The 17,130-nt window shown below is 49.9% G+C and overlaps 1 protein-coding gene across 6 annotated transcripts in view; it reads right to left on the bottom strand.

The window, feature by feature from the left end:
• DOCK11 (dedicator of cytokinesis 11) overlaps positions 1-17,130 on the bottom strand; it is a 130,106-nt gene that overhangs the window by 105,548 nt on the left and 7,428 nt on the right. The gene's annotated exons all lie outside the window — the stretch shown is intronic.

The following is a 17,130-nucleotide window of genomic DNA, read 5'->3' as shown; positions in this document are numbered from 1 at the left end:
CTATCTAGCTCAGTATTGTCTACCCAGACTGGCAGCGACTTCTCCAAGGTTTATTTATTTTATTTTATTTTATTTTATTTTATACATTTTATATCCCGCTCTTCCTCCAAGGAACTCAGAGCGGTGTACTACATACTTAAGTTTCTCCTCACAACAACCCTGTGAAGTAGGTTAGGCTGAGAGAGAAGTGACTAGCCCAGTCACCCAGCAAGTCTCATGGCTGAATGGGGATTTGAACTCGGGCCTCCCCAGTTCTAGTCCAGCACTCTAACCACTACACCACGCTGGCTCTCACTGGTTGCAGGCAGGACTCTCTCTCGGCCCTATCTTGGAGATGTCAGGCAGGGAACTTGGAACCTAGATGCTCTTCCCAGAGTGGCTCCATCCCCTGAAGGGGATTTCTTACAGTGCTCACATGGAGTCTCCCATTCAGATGCAACCAGGGCAGACCCTGCTTAGCTAAGGGGACAAGCCATGCTTGCTACCACAAGACCAGCTCTCCTCAATGGTGGACTACAACTCCCATCATCCACAGTGGCCGGGGATGATGGGAGCTGTAGTCCATCATCATCTGGGGACTCAAGCTGGAGAACGCCTGCTTCAAAGAAAGTGAAACACCCTCTACAGTCAGGAAGCGGGAAGCTTGATTTCCAAGGGGAAAGCGTCTGGCACGCACTGGAGGGAGGATGTTCTTGAACTACCCGATAAGAACATGACGGGGAAGGTCGGAAGTTCAGCCAAAGAGCATCCCCACCCCATGTGACTCGTTTTCTAGCTCCAGCTGCTGCCTTGTGATGAGCGGGACTAAATTTAATTTCATAGCTATTGCTTTCTCACAAGGACACATAAATTACGGTTGTTTCTTCTCGTCTCTCTGAGCCTTGGGGCAGGCACGGTGCAGTTATGGTGCCGTTATGCTGATCTGATTGTAAACAAGCCTAAGGAAGTGTAACCAAAGCCAAGGCCTGTCGCTTCTCTGTTTAAATTGTCTGCGCGTGAATCGTCTGAGTTGGCTTTGCTCTGTGACTTCACAACTGCAGCAGAAAGGGGAGACCCCTCTAGAACCGAGTGTCTCGCTCCTTTCCTTCTTTGATGAAATGCACATTCTTAGAATTCTTCTGGGCAATTAATCTGCAGAAAGGAAAGGATTTACTAGAACAATTAAAAGCTCCCCCAGTGCTAAGGATTCCTTCTCCCCATGGGCTGATGCAATTCTGTTCTCCAAGTCCCCTTGCAGAAGAGAGGCAGGCCTAATGGGAGTTACATGCACTGTGTCAATAAACAGCCTGCACCAGTTGACTTCTGATTCTGACACATGTTTATGTTTGGATTAAGGCAGGGAAATGTTTAAAGAAAGAAGATGAGAGATGTAACCTCTGAAGAGGACGGAATTCCATCACAGAAGACACAATGCAGTGTCCAATATTTATTTTTAAATGCGGGCCACCCAACTTTTAAACGATAAACAGTAATACCACGGCTGCAATGTTTAGATCAGTTAAATTAAATGATCAAAACGACTTGGATCAACTAAAAGAGTGCCATGACTAACTGGATCACGAATTTTAATTAAAAAAAATAAATTAATTTGAACAAAAGTACCAACCCCACCACTTCTCGATTCCAAGCAGCACTTTTGTGCAGGGCTGCTCAACTTCGGCCCTCCTGCAGGTGTTGGCCTACAACTCCCACAATCCCTGGCAATTGGCTGCTGTGGCTGAAGACTATGGGAGTTGTAGTCCAAAAACAGCTGGGGACCCAAAATGCTTTAGAGGCATTCCCACCTGTGTAAGAGAGAGACAGGAAATGTCTCTACTATGAAGTCACAGAGGCCATTTGAGCATGTGCTGTGGCCATTTTGTTTTTGGCAGCCATTTTTTAAAAAAAAATGTTAAAAAATGGCGCCCCCTTTCAAGTGGTGCCCGGGGCACGTGCCCTGCCTGCCCCACCCTAGATACGACCCTGCCGTTCACAACACGCAACTCCTCAACGGCACTTCCCTTGCTGACGCCGACTTCCTTGCACTTTCCAGTGCAAAAGTCTGCATGAAGTTAAGAACGGGACCCTCACACTGCAGTGGGCAGAAGGAGATCAGGGATCTGCTGCCAGATCACTGGATGGTTTGAAGCATATTGACAAGGGGTCCCGATGCCCAAATGCTTAACAGTCCTAGCAAGGAAACCACTCCTTCCCCTCTAAAGTAAGCTGCTGCAACTGAGAGGTCTTGAGGGTGTGGGGGATAGAGTTGCTATACCCCCGGAATTTTGGGTTTCACCCGGATTTTAAGCATCTCACCCAGATTGCTTCACCCACCCAGATTTGCCCAGATTTCAGCTTTCTTTCTTTTTTTTAAAGCAAAGCTCTAGCCCTTGTAGAAGCAGAGTTATGGCACAAAACATGCAGTCACTATTCTGCTCAAAAATTATTTTCAAGCCAATTTGCATGATATGCAAATTAGGCAGCCAGATGTGGAAAGCCAGAATATGCCAACCCTAGAGGGGGAGCCTCCGGATGCCCCAGCTGCAAGGTGGGACCTTAAAAATCACAAGAAAAATTCTCTACCATGGCTGGATTCGTGCAGATCGCACTTGTCTCTTTGCCTCAGCATCCCTCTCCAGCAAAACAGGGGTGTTAATCCGTTGCTTTTGACCATATCTTTCTGCTGGCTAGTTTTAGAGTTTTCCATTAGAACCTCTGATCTGCAGTAGTCAGAGCTAGATTTCTATATAGAGAAACACAGGAAGTTGCCTTGTTCTGAGTCAGACCATCGGTCCATCTGCTCAGTACTGTCTTCTACGCTGACTGGCAGCTGCACTTGAAGTCTCCCAGGCAGGAGTCTCTCTCAGGCTATCTGGAGATGCTGCCAGGGAGTGAATCTGCGAACTTCTGCATGCAGAGTGAAAGAGCTCTTCCACTGAGCTATGCTTGCTTGCTTGCTTGCTTGCTTAAGTGCCGTCAAGTTGGTGTCAACTCTTAGCGACCACATAGATAGATTCTCTCCAGGATGATCTGTCTTCAACTTGGCCTTTAAGGCCTCTCCGTGGTGCATTCATTGCTGTCATAATCAAGTCCATCCACATTGCTGCTGGTCGTCCTCTTCTTCTCTTTCCTTCAACTTTCCCCAGCATTACGGACTTCTCAAGGGAGATGGGTTTTCGCATGGTCCCATCCTCCAAATATGTCCTTTGTATACAAATATGACCTTTGTATACCCAGGTCACCCCAGCTTACAGCTCATGGAGAGTCAAAATTTGCTTCATCCCTGAGGTACCATTTGCATCTGGGATACCACAAGCTGGTCTTGTGGTCGCCGGCATGACTTGTCCCCTTTGCTAAGCAGGGTCCACCCTGGTTGCATATGAATGGGAGACTCCATGTGAGCACTGTAAGTTATAAGGGGATGGAGCTGCTCTCGGAAGAGCATCTGCATGCTTGCATGCAGAAGGTTCCAAGTTCCCTTCTTGGCATCTCCATCTCCAAGATAGGGCCGAGAGAGATTCCTGCCTGCAACCTTGGAGAAACCACGGCCAGTCTGTGTAGACAATACTGAGCGAGATGGACCAACGGTCTGACTCAGTATATGGGTGGGGCTCTAGGACTTCAGCAAAAACCAAGATCGATCATTCGAGTTCCAAATCTTTCTGCTACTCCTTTTACTCCAAACTTAAACCAACCAAACTGGCATCAGTTTCCACCCAGCAGCTGAGATATTCGGAGGAAACCTCCCTCAGAGAATTCTCAGCATACAGAATGACGACAATCCCCAGGGTTAGGGTGAGAAATGTGAGGTTTCTCTGAGCGGAGCGGGAGATGCATTTGTGATGCATTTCCTTGGGGTGGCAGCAAGGCAGGCTGGGACGTTTTCCGATTCATCCACAGCGGCAGGTGCCGTGGCCATCTGGAAGCTGCCGCCGACATCGTTCACTGTCATGCCATCTCAGTGGAGCCATTCAAGCCCCCAATTACACAGAATTTAGCTGTGAAAGTTAGAACAGAGGAAGCAACCAAAAGAGAGGGGGGCGAGGGAGACAGCTACACATGCCATATGGCGGAAACTGTCAGCCTCGACATTAAACACAGCAAAGAGGAAGTGATGAAAGATCCTAACGAGCCAGCAGGGTGCCAAAGGAGGCAGTGCGGGTTAATCCTCTTTCTCCTGTCCCACTTGAGTGCTGTGCTGCCTGCAGGCTGGCCATTCGTCAGGTAGAGCTGCACAGCTCTACCTGGTGAATGGCTAGCCTGCAGGCCGCACGGCTCTCAAGTGGGATGGGAAGAGAGCCTCCCAAGCTGCTTCCGGGAAGCAGAGGCAGAAGTGCCTCCTTGGGTGCCCCCCTGGCATGGCTTGATGACTAGATCTCACAACCACGCAACCATCTAAGCTGCAGTTACTGTACCGGAAGTCACGGGGGTGGGGGGGAACCCAACCCAACCTCCCTATCTTTGAACATCGAGAACTTCTCTGCTTTTCATCAAGGCTTCCCAGCGAATCAGATCCCTCTTACGAGGCCGCTAAGGACTGGCCGTGAGCACGCCAAAAGATAAAGTCGCTATCGTGCAATCTGCAGATGCCGTTTTTAAAACCAAGACAGATAGCATCATCTGCAGGCAGACCTGGATAGAAATAAGTCCTCCGTCTTCTTAATCCACAGCGGTAATTGCGTCTCTCATTACTGGCAGACTCTCGGGAGGCCGCTAAGATGAAAATCAATCCCCTCTATTAGCTCTGGCAAAGTTATGGCGATTAGGAAGAATCACCCCATCACCCACGGTGCCGGTCACAGACCTAAAGTGGTGCTTGGGAGAGAAAGGAGAGCCAGGAAATGCTTGGCTGCAACGAGGCCGATAGCCATCAGGTGCAGCTCTCCCTGTGATCAGGGGTCTACTAAGGGCAAAGCAGGGGGGAGGGGGACCCATGTTCACCCCTCCCTCTGGCGGCTCCTCGGAGTGAGAGAGATAATGAAGAAAAATGGGAGGGGTGGATCTGGGGGGGGGGGCAGATTCTTTGAACCCATCCGCTCAATTCTAGCGACGCCCCTGGGGCAAGGGTCCCATTGCTCTCTGGCAGTCCCAGGCTTCCTCTTTTGCAGTGAAGAGGGTGGCCCCCACACAGCACAGCTCTGGGGAAGACCCCTGCCCCATTCGCCTGCTTCACGGTGGGGCCAAAATGAGCAGTGCAGCTAGGTTCTTCAGAGATCCAGGCCCGGGTCCACAGCCCCACTTTGGAGAATTAAACTCAGTCTTAGCCTCAGAATAATTGCCTGTGTTTTTAGAAGTCTCCGATATCACAATCCAGCACCTCTGAAGGTGGAGGCAGCCGAGAGCCAGGGGAGGCTAGGAGCTCTCTCCCCCTTGCTCTGTGTGGGTGGTGCCTCCGCTGCCAGCCTGTGTAGACAGTACTGAGCTAGAGAGACCAATGGTCTGACTCAGTATACGGCAGCTTCCTCTGTTCCTATGCACTGCTGTGCTTCCCTTCCGGCAGAGAAGACGCTTCCCTTCAGTGCTTTCCTTCTGGACAACGTAGAGGAGGAGGGAGGGGGCTGCTGAGATCTGGGGCTCTGAGCCATTCATTGGGGGCCTGTGCCCCATGTGTCACCCCCTAAAGTGACCCCTGGATGCAGCCTTTGGCTCCCCGGCTGGGCATCGTCTCCACAATTGTGCTGGGCTTTGTGGGGTGTGTGTGTGTTTTCCTGCAACCAATGCAGCTAGAAGGACGATCCCGCTCCCCACCGAGGGAAGGAGGTGATTGTCTCTAACCTCACTCAGAGGAACTGCCAAGGCTGAAACGCTATGCACCCTTCCCTGGCGAGGAAGCCCCACTGAACACAGTGCAGCAAACTTTAAAGGAGACACGGCAACGTTTGTGGAGCCTGCTATTGAGGCACCTCCATTAGGCACATAGGAAGCTGCCATATACTGAGTCCGCCCATTGGTCCATCTAGCTCAACACTGTCCACACAGACTGGCAGTGGCTTCTCCAAGGTTGCAGGCAGGAGTCTGTCTCAGCCCTAGCTGGAGATGCTGCCAGGGAGGGAACTTGGAACCTTCTGCACGCAACCAGGCAGGCGCTCTTCCCAAAGTGGCCCCATCCCCTAAGGGGAATATCTCACAGTGTTCATACATATAGTCTCCCATTCAAATGCAAACCAGGCTGGACCCTGCTTAGCAAAGGGGACAATTCATGCTTGCCACCACAAGACCAGCTCTCCTCCCCATAAGTCCATGAGCCAGCTGGGATGGTCAATACCATCACCCCTAGAGATGGAAGAGAGGTGATGGCATTGCAAGACTGGTATCTTTCTGTGCCTTATCATGCTTCGATTATTATCCCAACCATCAGGCCTGCAGCCGGCTAATTTGCAATCGTATTTTAAAAGCTTTTCAAAGTTTTGAGAACACAAAAACTACTTTAAATTCTTTCAAAGTCGTCAGAGGAACGTAAATAAAAACTGGCAGGAGTGTCTTCCAAAGAGGACTCTGTGCGGAGAGGACAACCATTTGTTCATTGTGACCCTAACAACCCTGACCCTTTGCTCTGTGTAAAAATGACTGCAATTTTACCCAAATCATTTGGGGGCTGGTGATAAAGAGAAAGCTGTAAGGGCAATGAGGCTATAACCCATTTTCCATCTCTTGGGAGGCAGGCATTGCCCAAAATCACTACAGGAGGACCTCCGTATTCATGGGGGTTCTGTTCTCAGCTAGTGCTGCGGATACCAAAACTGCGAATACCAAAGCATTCGGGAAATTGAAATCTGGGGCTTAGGTTCCTGGGGATGGACTCAATCACAACAGCAATGAATGCACCACTGAGAGACCTGAAAGGCCGAGTTGGAGACAGATCATCCCGGAGAGAATCGATCGATGTGGTTGCTTGAGTCGGCACTGATTTGACGGCACTCAATCAATCAATCAATCAATCAATCAAAATGCTTCAAAAACGGCCCTAAAAATAGCACAAAAGTGCCCTACCGTGCTCTGTGGGTCCCCCGTGTTCCAGCAATGGCTCCCAAAAGTAACAGATTTTTTAAAAGCAAAAACTATCACTATTTTGGGTATTTTGTGGGGGAGGTGTCAAAATGAGCCATAAAATGGCGAACTCAAAACTTCAGCAATCAATCAATCAATCTTTATTACAATCATAGACCAGCATAAAGTATTTGGGGTGATTACATATTAAAAGTAAAAGTAGATATTAAAAGTTACTTATTAGAAATAACATTTAAAATAAAACTTCAGCCAGAAATGACCTTTGAGGTCATTTCAGGCTGCCTCCAACGCACAGATTTAATCCTCTTTTCTGCTGGTTTTTCTTCGTATATACCGAGGTCGGGTGCCAATTACCCAGCGATGGATACACAAACCCACGAGTGCCGGACCTGTGATTGATGAGGTCCTCCTGTACAAGCATTCATTTCCTGGGATGGTTCCGATGGCTAAAATTTGTGAGCCTGATGACATGGACTATATGCCATGAAGTCAATAAAGGCACTGCACCTATGATACGGGGGAGGAGGAAAGGTCCAGAGGCCAGGAACCTCCTTTTAGCAACCAGTCCTTGTTCTCGAACGAGGCAGAAACTCTTCCATCTACTCCTCCAAATGGAGAAGGCATCAACGGAGTGCTTTCAGCTGCTACGGAAAAGCCATTTCATCCTGGCGCTCTTCACTTAGATACATTCCCAAGATGCCTTTGTTTTTTTCCACCCTCCTGCTCAGATTTGCTTTTAAAGGCCATGGCAAAACCTGAAAGTGGATTCAGCTGAAAGCATGCCTTCAGGCACCCTGGCCAACGGCCACCACATCTGTGGGCAACCGTCTCTGCAGAGGAGTCTGAAAGGTTTCAACTGCAGCGGGCTGACCGCCAGCAAAGAGAGATGAGTCCTGGCTGATGAGATTTTCCGTGCCGAGAACAAATGGCGCTTGTGGGAAATCCTGCAGATCTGTTTTGCCGTGGGGGTGTCCACACTGTTTGGAGGAGTCCCAGCAGGCAACGGGAGAGTCTGGAACCACATGCAAGGACTGGATGGCGTGGTGTACCTTAACCCCAATATGGACATAAGTCAATACCTTACACTACTATTTGCAAAGGCTCGTTAGTGGGACAGACAGGATTTCCCCTCTCCTAAACGATTTCCTCCTCGACCTCTGAACTCCCTGCCTGCCCCCATCTCTCCTGAGGTCATTGGCTTGCCCTCTCTGATGTCACAGAAGGCCTAGACAGGCCGAGGTGTTACAACTTTCTTTGGCTGCTATTGGCTTATGCTGCTCTGATGTCACAGAGGGGCTTAGCCACCTAGGACCAGGTCACTGAAGAATTTCAATGACACATTACTAGTTATAAATGAAAAGCCATTAGCCAAAGACCGATGATTATAATGATTATGGGAGTTGTAGTCCAACACCACTGCAGGAGCCAGGTTTAAGAGCCCCGCCTTCTGTGGCTTCCCTACCCTGCAAGCAGGTGAGTTCTCCAATATTCAATTATAAGAAAACTAAAACAGCAGCCCTCTGGAAACAAGTGGAAGAAGCTCTGCACATGCCCAGAGGCACTCTCTGTTTAGGAGTACTCCCTGGCACTGAGAACAAGTCCCAAGACTTTGCAGTGAGACAGATGAAGGGTTGCTCCCCTCAGAGGAGACATCAATCTTCACTGGCAACAATGCCAGGGGAAAGGAAGAGAGAGCGGGTTTATCTAGGGACACAGGAAGCTGCCTTATACTGAGTTTGGCCACTGGTCCATCTAGCTCAGTACTGTCTACACTGACTGGCAGCAGCTTCTCCAAGGAGGCAGGAGTCCCTCTCAGCCCTACCTGGAGATGCTGCCAGGGACTGAACTTATGGCCTTCAGCATTCAATGCCTGTAGCACTGCCAGTAGATGTCCATGCAGATGGCCTTATCTATTAATGGCCGGCCAGCTCTCTTGAGGCTGTCCAGAGCCGAGCCCGAATCCAGAGCGAGCACAGATTCTCATCCTTTATTGCCTCATGCAATGGCCTTCTGGTAAATGTCTCCAGCGCTACGATTCCCAGCTCATCTGCGGAGCCACCAGACACACTTGCTAATGACTAACAGAAACATCCCCTGGGCTCCTTGCCCAGACTGAGTTTTTCTTCCTCTCGGAAGCGTGCCGAAACAGAGCTGAGAAGCTGCTTCCGGTAATCAAGAGACTTTCGCCTCCTCGGGCCTCGGCATGTGCCCACAAGCACCGCATCCGTGATGCCTTCCCCCAAAGCCCACGCAGGAAAGGCCACGGACCTCTGGAAAGGGTCCCGCTGCCAAGACTGGGCCCTGCCCTTTCCTGGAGTTTCCATTTCTCACTTTCTCTAACTCAGACCAGAAATGAATCTGCCAACTGCGGGTCTCCAGACGCTGGACTACAATTCCCATCATCCCCAGCTACAATGGCTTCAGGCTGTGGATGGTGGGAGCTGAAGTCTAATGACCTCGAAAGACCCACAGGAGCATAAGATGCTGCCTTATAGGCAGCCCAATGGCTCTTCTAGTTCAGCGTTACCTACACTGACTGGCAGCAGCTCTCCAAGGTTTCAGGCAGGAGTCTCTCCCAGCCCTACCTGAAGATGCTGCCAGGAACTGAACCTGGTTGATCAACAACAGCTGGAGAGCCAAGGTGGGTGATGGGAATTGTAGTCCAATGACATCTAAAGACCCCCAGGAGCAGAAGACGTTGCCTTATACCGTGTCCATGGGGTCCATCTCGCTCAGTATTGCCTACACTGATTGGCAGCGGCACTCCAAGGTTGCACGCAGGAGTCTTTTTCAGCCTGATCTTGGAGATTTATTTATTACATTTATATCCCACTCTTCCTCCGAGAAGCTCAGAACGGTGTGCATGGCTATTTTTACCCTCACAACCACCCTGTGAGGTAGGTTAGGCGGAGAGATACGTGACTGGCCAAGAGTCACCCAGTGAGTTTCATGGTTGAACAGGGATTCGAACTCGGGTCCTACTGGTCCTAGTCCAACACTCTAACCACTATGCTATGCTGGCTCTCAGCTGCCAGAGAGTGAACCTGGGACCTTCTGCAGGCAAAGCAGATGCTCTTCCACTAAGCTATGGCCCCATCCCTTACAGGAAAAGCTTACAGTGCTCATATGTAGTCTCCCATCCTAAAGCAATACAAGGCAGGCCATCGGCATAGCCAGTGGAGCAATGGCACATGTTCCACCCCACCAGTGGACCGCCCCTTGCTCATGATGTCACATGCAAAGGGGGCGGAGCCTATGCACGCCCTCCCGAAGTCATTTGCAGCCAGCACTTGCTTCTGGCTGTGTTTATTTCCCTTCCTCCAGCGAGGGAGAGGAAGGGAAATAAACAACCCAGCTAGCAAACACTGGCTGTAAATGAGATCAGGAGGGCTGGGGCAGGCCCTCTGGCAATCAGGCCCCCTTTGCACGTGACGTCACACGTAACGGGTGCTTCGGCGGCCCTTTCCATTGGCGGCCCGGGTTCTTTGAACCCGTTTGCTCAATGGTGGCTCCACCCCTGCGGTGGGCCCTGCTTGGTCAAGGGGGAAATTCATCCATGCTACCATAAGAGCAGCTCTCCTCCCAAGCTTGAGAGCCCCAGTGTAAGGAGCTAAGCGTCCTTTCACCCCGAGTTAGAAAGTCAAATCTCATCACACCGCTTGGATTTAATAGCTCCCACGGGGCCAAGTGGCCCCACCGTGAAGCATCAGGTGTCTCCCTGCGATGACTGAAAAACGAAAATGAAAGAAGTGGGTCAAGCCCTTGTAAAGCAGCCTGTGATGGAAACGGCCAGACGGCGGAACACCCACAGCTCCTGCCCTTCAAGGTAATGGGGGGAGCTGACTGTCCCCAAGGACGGCTCAACCCAACACACTGTCCCGCGCCTTGGAGCATCAACTCCCAGAAGGTCTGAAGGGCAGAGCCAAAGACCAGGGTCTGTCAGCTGCCCTGTACCTGAGCCCCGGGATCGGAAGGGCCTGGCAATTAAGACTCGTAAACAGGATTCCCAAGCCTTAGCCGCTTTTGCTGGACAAAGGGCTCTCCGAAGCTCTTCTCGTAATAGGCTCAGCGCAGCCGCGCAGCTTTTTGACCAGCACCTCTCCAGATGGCACGCCGCCACTTAATTGAAAGTGGAGGAGAAAGACCTGAACTAAAGCAATTAAGCGATTAGAGGCAACGAGCTCCTCTCTAGACCCAGTCCGGGGGGGAGGGCACACTGAACGCCTCCACTGACACCTGTTGCCGCAGGAAACATCAAGAATGTCATACATAAGAACAGCCCGGCTGGATCAGGCCCAAGAATGCCCATCTAGTCCAGCATCCTGTTTCACACAGTGGCCCACCAGATGCCTCTGAGAAGCCCACAGGCAAGAAGGGAGGGCATGCCCCCTCTCCTGCTGTTGCTCCCCTGCAACTGGGATTCAGAGGCATCTTGCCTCTGAGGCTGGAGGTGGCCCACAGCCACCAGACTAGTAGCCATTGATAGACCTGTCCTACATGAATTTGTTTAAGCCCCCTTTAAAGCTATCCAAGCTAGTGGCCACCACCACATCCTGTGAAAGAAAATTCCATAGGTTAATTATCCGCTGCATGAAAAGGTACTTCCTCTTGTCGGTTCTAGATTTCCCAACCTCCAGTTTCACGGGACGGCCTCTGGTTCTAGTGTTGTGAGAGAGGGTGAAAAATTGATCTCTGTCCGTCAGTGAAAGAAGGTGTTTGAAATTGAAACGGGCATCAATCACTCGTTTTTGATCCTATGTGTATGCTGCCCTTTCTCCAAGGAGCTCAGAGTGGCATGCACAGAGGTTGCACCACTTTATCCACACAACAACCCAGTGAGGTAGGTCAGACATAAATAAAGTGACCGGATCACTAGTCGTCCAGTAAGTTCCATGCCCAAGTGGAGACTGGGACCTGGAATTCCAGCCTGGTTCCTACTACACAACCCTGCTTCTGACTTCCCAACACATCACAAGGGCTTTTGCTGTCTGCCACTGGCCACATCTAGGAGCATAGGAAGCTGCCATATAGTGAGTCAGACCCTTGGTCCATCTAGCTCAGTATTGTCTTCACAGACTGGCAGCGGCTTCTCCAAGGCTGCAGACAGGAGTCTCTCTCAGCCCTATCTTGAAGATGCCACCAGGGAGGGAGTCTGGGACTTAGATGCTCTTCCCAGAGCGGCTCCATCCCCTATGGGGCACATCTTACAATGCTCACACATCAAGTCTCCCATTCAAATGCAAACCAGGGCAGACCCTGCTTAGCTAAGGGGAGAAGTCAACCTTGCTACTACAAGACCAGCTCTCCTGCACTGAAGACGTGCTCTTTCTGCAATGGCAACAGGTTTTTGGGGCTTCTTGACTCAAAAGACATATAGCCCATGAGCCAGGCCCCCATACATTTTGGCCATTGGGAACATCTCAGGGGACAAATGCTCATAGTGATTTCTGGCAGTGTCTCCCCCACCAGAGATGGAAAGGAGGCAATGGCATCGTTGCACTTAACAGCTTTCTGTGCATCATCACTCCATCTTTATCCCTCCCCACAAACTGCTAGGGTCAATTTGCTGTCATTTTTGCACAGAGGGAAAGGTCAGGGTCAGAGCTGGGGTAACCGTGAACAAATCCTACAATGAACAAAGCTAGTTAACCTCTGCTAACTGAGCAAAGAGGCAGCGTTTTAAAGGGGTGATTCTCTTTATTGAGCAGGGGGAGAGCAACTGGCCCTAACCATCCTCAGCACAGCATCCCTCCAGGGGCTGTTGCTGGGGTCTATCTTGTTTCTTTTTTAGATTGTGAGCCCTTTGGGGACAGGGAGTCATATTAATTAATTAATTAATTGCCGCTTTGGGAACTTTTGTTGAAAAGTGGTATATAAATATCCTTAGTAGTCATAGAGCAAATTGTTGTCCTCTCTCCACAGAGTAATCTTTGGAGCACATTCCTGCCAATTGTCATTTTTGTTTTGTTTCTGACAACATCGATACAATTTTACAGTCGTTTGTTTATTTTTAAAGCTTCTCAAAAGATCTTGAAACAAGTTCAACGTTTATGTTCATTACGGTCCATCACCAAATCGGATCATTTCGAAACACCATTTCGGTTTTTTTGAAACACCAAATGTGGCCGCTGGAGGGATTCCCAGTGGTCAGGACAATCAAAGCATGATAAGACACTGAAAGCTGGACGTCTTGCAACGCTAGCGTCTACTTTCCATCTCTAGGGGTGTGAGCTTGTCAAAAGCCACAATGAGCATCTGCCCACCCCGCAGATGGTAACAGCCACCCCAGCTGGCTAATGAGGTTTCTACATACACCTGATAACCGGTCATCAGATATTCCCATTGGCATGTCCGCCATATTGGAAAATGGCCGCTATGGAAGGGGCATCTGTCAGACAGGTGCATGTGGGCTAAATGAGGGCCTCCAGCGGCCACTCTCTGGCGCCTGCCTCCTGCCCCACCAGCACTCTGCTTCCTTGCCATGCCCAGATTTCTATGGGTCAAGAGCATCCCCTGGACTTCAAGACCCATCTGAATCCAGACACATCCGGCTCTAGAGAGCCCCGTGTTCTGGGTCAACTCCTCTGTCCAAGCAACTCATTAGTCCCATTCACACATTAGGTCCAACACTTGTACAATGAGGTTAAGTACAGATCTGCACACAGGTACAGTCATTCACATGTTAGGTTGAACACAGTAGTACACTACCTAGCTGTACCATGCATTTAAAGGTCCTGTACCCTTTAAGCGAACTTCTAAACTGAATGCAGGTACAGCTGTTAACATAAACACATGTACGAGGATACAGACATCTGTACACTCGAACAGCTTAAGGTCTGAATGGGGCTAGTGATAGAAGAACCGCCCAGGGACGTGAGTTTTGGGCAGTATAAAAATATGTTAAACAAATAAATAAATAGACTCTTCCCACCTCTGCTTGCCTGCCCATCTCTTTGGAAGTCGACCCTCAGCCTATTGATTTATTTTATTTATTTTTTACATTTTATATCCCACTCTTCCTCCAAGGAGCCCAGAGCGCTGTACTACATACTTGAGTTTCTCTTTCACAACATCCCTGTGAAGTAGGTTAGGCTGAGAGAGAAGTGACTGGCCCAGAGTCACCCAGCAAGTCTCATGGCTGAATGGGGATTTGAACTCGGGTCTCCCTGATCCTAGTCCAGCACTCTAACCACTACAGAACGCTGGCTTTGGTCCCCTGCTAACTGAGCAAAGAGGCACCTTTAAAGTGGTGACTCTCTTGTATTGAGCAGGAGGAGAGCAACTGGCCCTATCCAACCCCAGCACAGCATCCCTCCAGTGGCTGTTGCAGGTGTCTGCCTTATGTTTCTTTTTAGAATGTGAGCCCTTTGGGGACAGGGATCCATCTTATTAATGTATTATTGCTTTCTCTATGTCAACCGCTTTGGGAACTTCTGTTGAAAAGCAGTATATAAATTTCTGTTCTGTCTGCTCTATTTCTGTTCTGTCTACTCCTGGCCCCATGGCCAGGAGTCTCTTTAGAAATCAATCCTCACCCTATTAGCTCCTGCTCTGATCACTCTGGCCTCACCTTGCCCTTCTGGACCACACTCTTGTCTCAGCACCCAACAGGAACCGATCCCTGCTGACTCCTCTCAGGCTCTCTACTCCAGCCAATTTTGTACCTGCTTGGTCTAGAGATGCACACAAACTTCAACATCCTCTGTGCAAGTTGTTGTTGGTTTTTTTTTTTTGAGCTAGACTCAAAAATGGCTCCAAGAAGTCTGAGTATAGAGAATTGTGCCAGAACCAGCTAAAAATGTGCCCTGTTGTTCTCCAAAGAGGGTCACACCAATCAGCTGCTTTCAGTGGGTGGGGGCCCTCTACAGCTGTCTCACATGAAGAAGGTAGTTCCTTGCTGGTCTGAGTTCTCATTTCCAGAGAAACCCTTCTAGCTGTCACAGCATCACGCACCAGAAGAGAGAAAACAAGCACGGGATGGGTTGTGTGTGTGTGTGGGGGGGTATATTTCAACATAAATCATCAGAAAGGTCAGAAAAGGGAAGATGGAAAAATAACAGCAGCCATAGTAGAGAAACAGTGGGAGGCATGGAGACGGTTTGAAAGAGGAGAGAGAGAGAGAGAGAGAGAGAGAGAGAGAGAGAGAGAGAGAGAGAGAATTTTTCCAGAGCGGGTTTGAAAGAGACGTTGCAGCTCGTGGTATCTATGCTACGTCTGCCTCTGGTCCAACAGGTACTGCAGGTTTCTGAACTATTTCAAAAACCTGCCGGATCTGTTTGACTGCGATCGTACTGGGACAAAAGCAGCGAGAGTGTATGCCATAAGCAACAATGCCTACAGTTACTACTTTTAACACTCCGAAAATACTAGAATAGGTTTCCAGTCTCTAAAGCAGGGCTGCGCCAGCCTGCAGATGTTATTGGACTACAGCTACCATCATTCCTGACCACAGAAGCCAATAGGGAAGGCATGATGGAATCTGTAGTCCAATAATACCTGGAGGGTTGAGGTTGTGAAGTTGGAGGGCTGAAGGACAGAGGCCTTCAAAAGAAAATAAGATCAGCTCTGCTGGATCAGGCCCAAGAAGGCCCATCTAGTCCAGCATCCTGTTTCGCACAGTGGCCCACCAGATGCCACTGGAAACCACAGGCAGGAGTTGAGGGCATGCCCTCCCTCCTGCTGTTACTCCCCTGCAACTGGTACTCAGAGGCATCCTGCCTTTGAGGCTGGAGGTGGCCTCTAGCCCTCTAGAGATGGCCCTCTAGCCCACTAACTAATAGCCGATGATAGACCTCTCCTCCATGAAGTCATCCAAACCCCTATTAAAGCCATCCAGGTTGTTGGCTGTCACCACATCTTGTGGCAGAGAATTCCACAAGCCAATTATGCGTTGTGCCCCTGAGATCTGCCCTCCAGAGGCTTCCCCTCTTGCTCCAATCACAGCCCTGAGTCACCCCCTTTTATGACACCCGTGTGACACTTTCACCCCAGCTCGAAAGCAAGCAAAGGACTCCTTAAATCTTTCCATGCCCAAATGCGAAAAACAACTGAGGTTCTGGAACGGCCCCCTCGCATGCGAAAACAGCTCCCGTTCCCTGTGCATTGGCATTGGTTGCCAGAATCTAAGGGGTATACTCGTGGGTCAAATGGGCCGTAAGCCAGAATTTGGCTTTTAAAAAGTACTACAGACATCCATTTTTGAGTGGCAGCATTGATTGGGGAGGGGTCTGCCAAAGCCTCCGTGGCTGTTCATACCAGGGGAGAGAGGCTTAAGGAGCCCTTTGCCCCCGTCTGCTCGGCCGGGGAGCCAGTGAGCAATCCATGCTTTGGCAACTTCTCATTTGGACAACAAGCAGCTTGGATTTTGTAATCCTTCTGTTTATTGTTGGCACTGATTTCCTTATAATCACACTGCTCTTCAGCCAGGGTTGGCTGTCAAAGCAGCTTGCAATTAAAATCCACAGGAAGGTACAATTTAATCAGGGCGATGCTGCTGCTGCTGGCAGAGCAGTCTCTGCGGGTCCCGAGCAATTGGCGGTAACAGCCCAGGGTCCTCCCTCCAGAGTGAGGGGCAGAGGAACAAGTGCCCGCCTGGATCAGACGGAAGGTTCATCTCCTTCAATTGGCTTCCTGCTGCAGCCAATCAGATTACTCCAGAAAGCTCACAAGCAGGGCAGAAAGACCACCGCCCTCCCCACTGCTACAGATAGCTAAATGCAAAGAGGCCAGTCCAAAGAAGCCGCCCTTTCCCTGATCAGCAGCGACTTCTGGGCCTTGGCGAACAAGTCCCGGTCTGTTCCCGGCTTCTCTGCTATGTTGATTTGCTCTATTACTGTATCATTTCCCATGGTTGGTTTGTTTTAACTTGTTGGTAGGCTGCTCTGTCCGCTCTTCGGGCTGGAGAAGCAGGATATAAATATATCTGTAATAAATTACAGCCAAACTGATTATCTAGACCCATTTCAAACTGGCTTTAGGGTGGGCTATGGGGTTGAGGGGGCTTTGCTCGGCCTGATAGATGACATTCGCCAGGGAACTGATAGAGGGCATGGGACCCTGCTGGTTCTTTTGGATCTCTCAGCGGCTTTTGATACCATCAACCGTGGTCTCCTTCTGGATTGCCTGAGGGATTTGGGGATAGGA

Source organism: Hemicordylus capensis, chromosome 11 (assembly GCF_027244095.1).
Source record: "Hemicordylus capensis ecotype Gifberg chromosome 11, rHemCap1.1.pri, whole genome shotgun sequence".
NCBI lineage: Eukaryota > Metazoa > Chordata > Lepidosauria > Squamata > Cordylidae > Hemicordylus > Hemicordylus capensis.
Note: the sequence above shows the minus strand (reverse complement) of the source record. Positions and strands in the feature narration are given on the sequence as shown.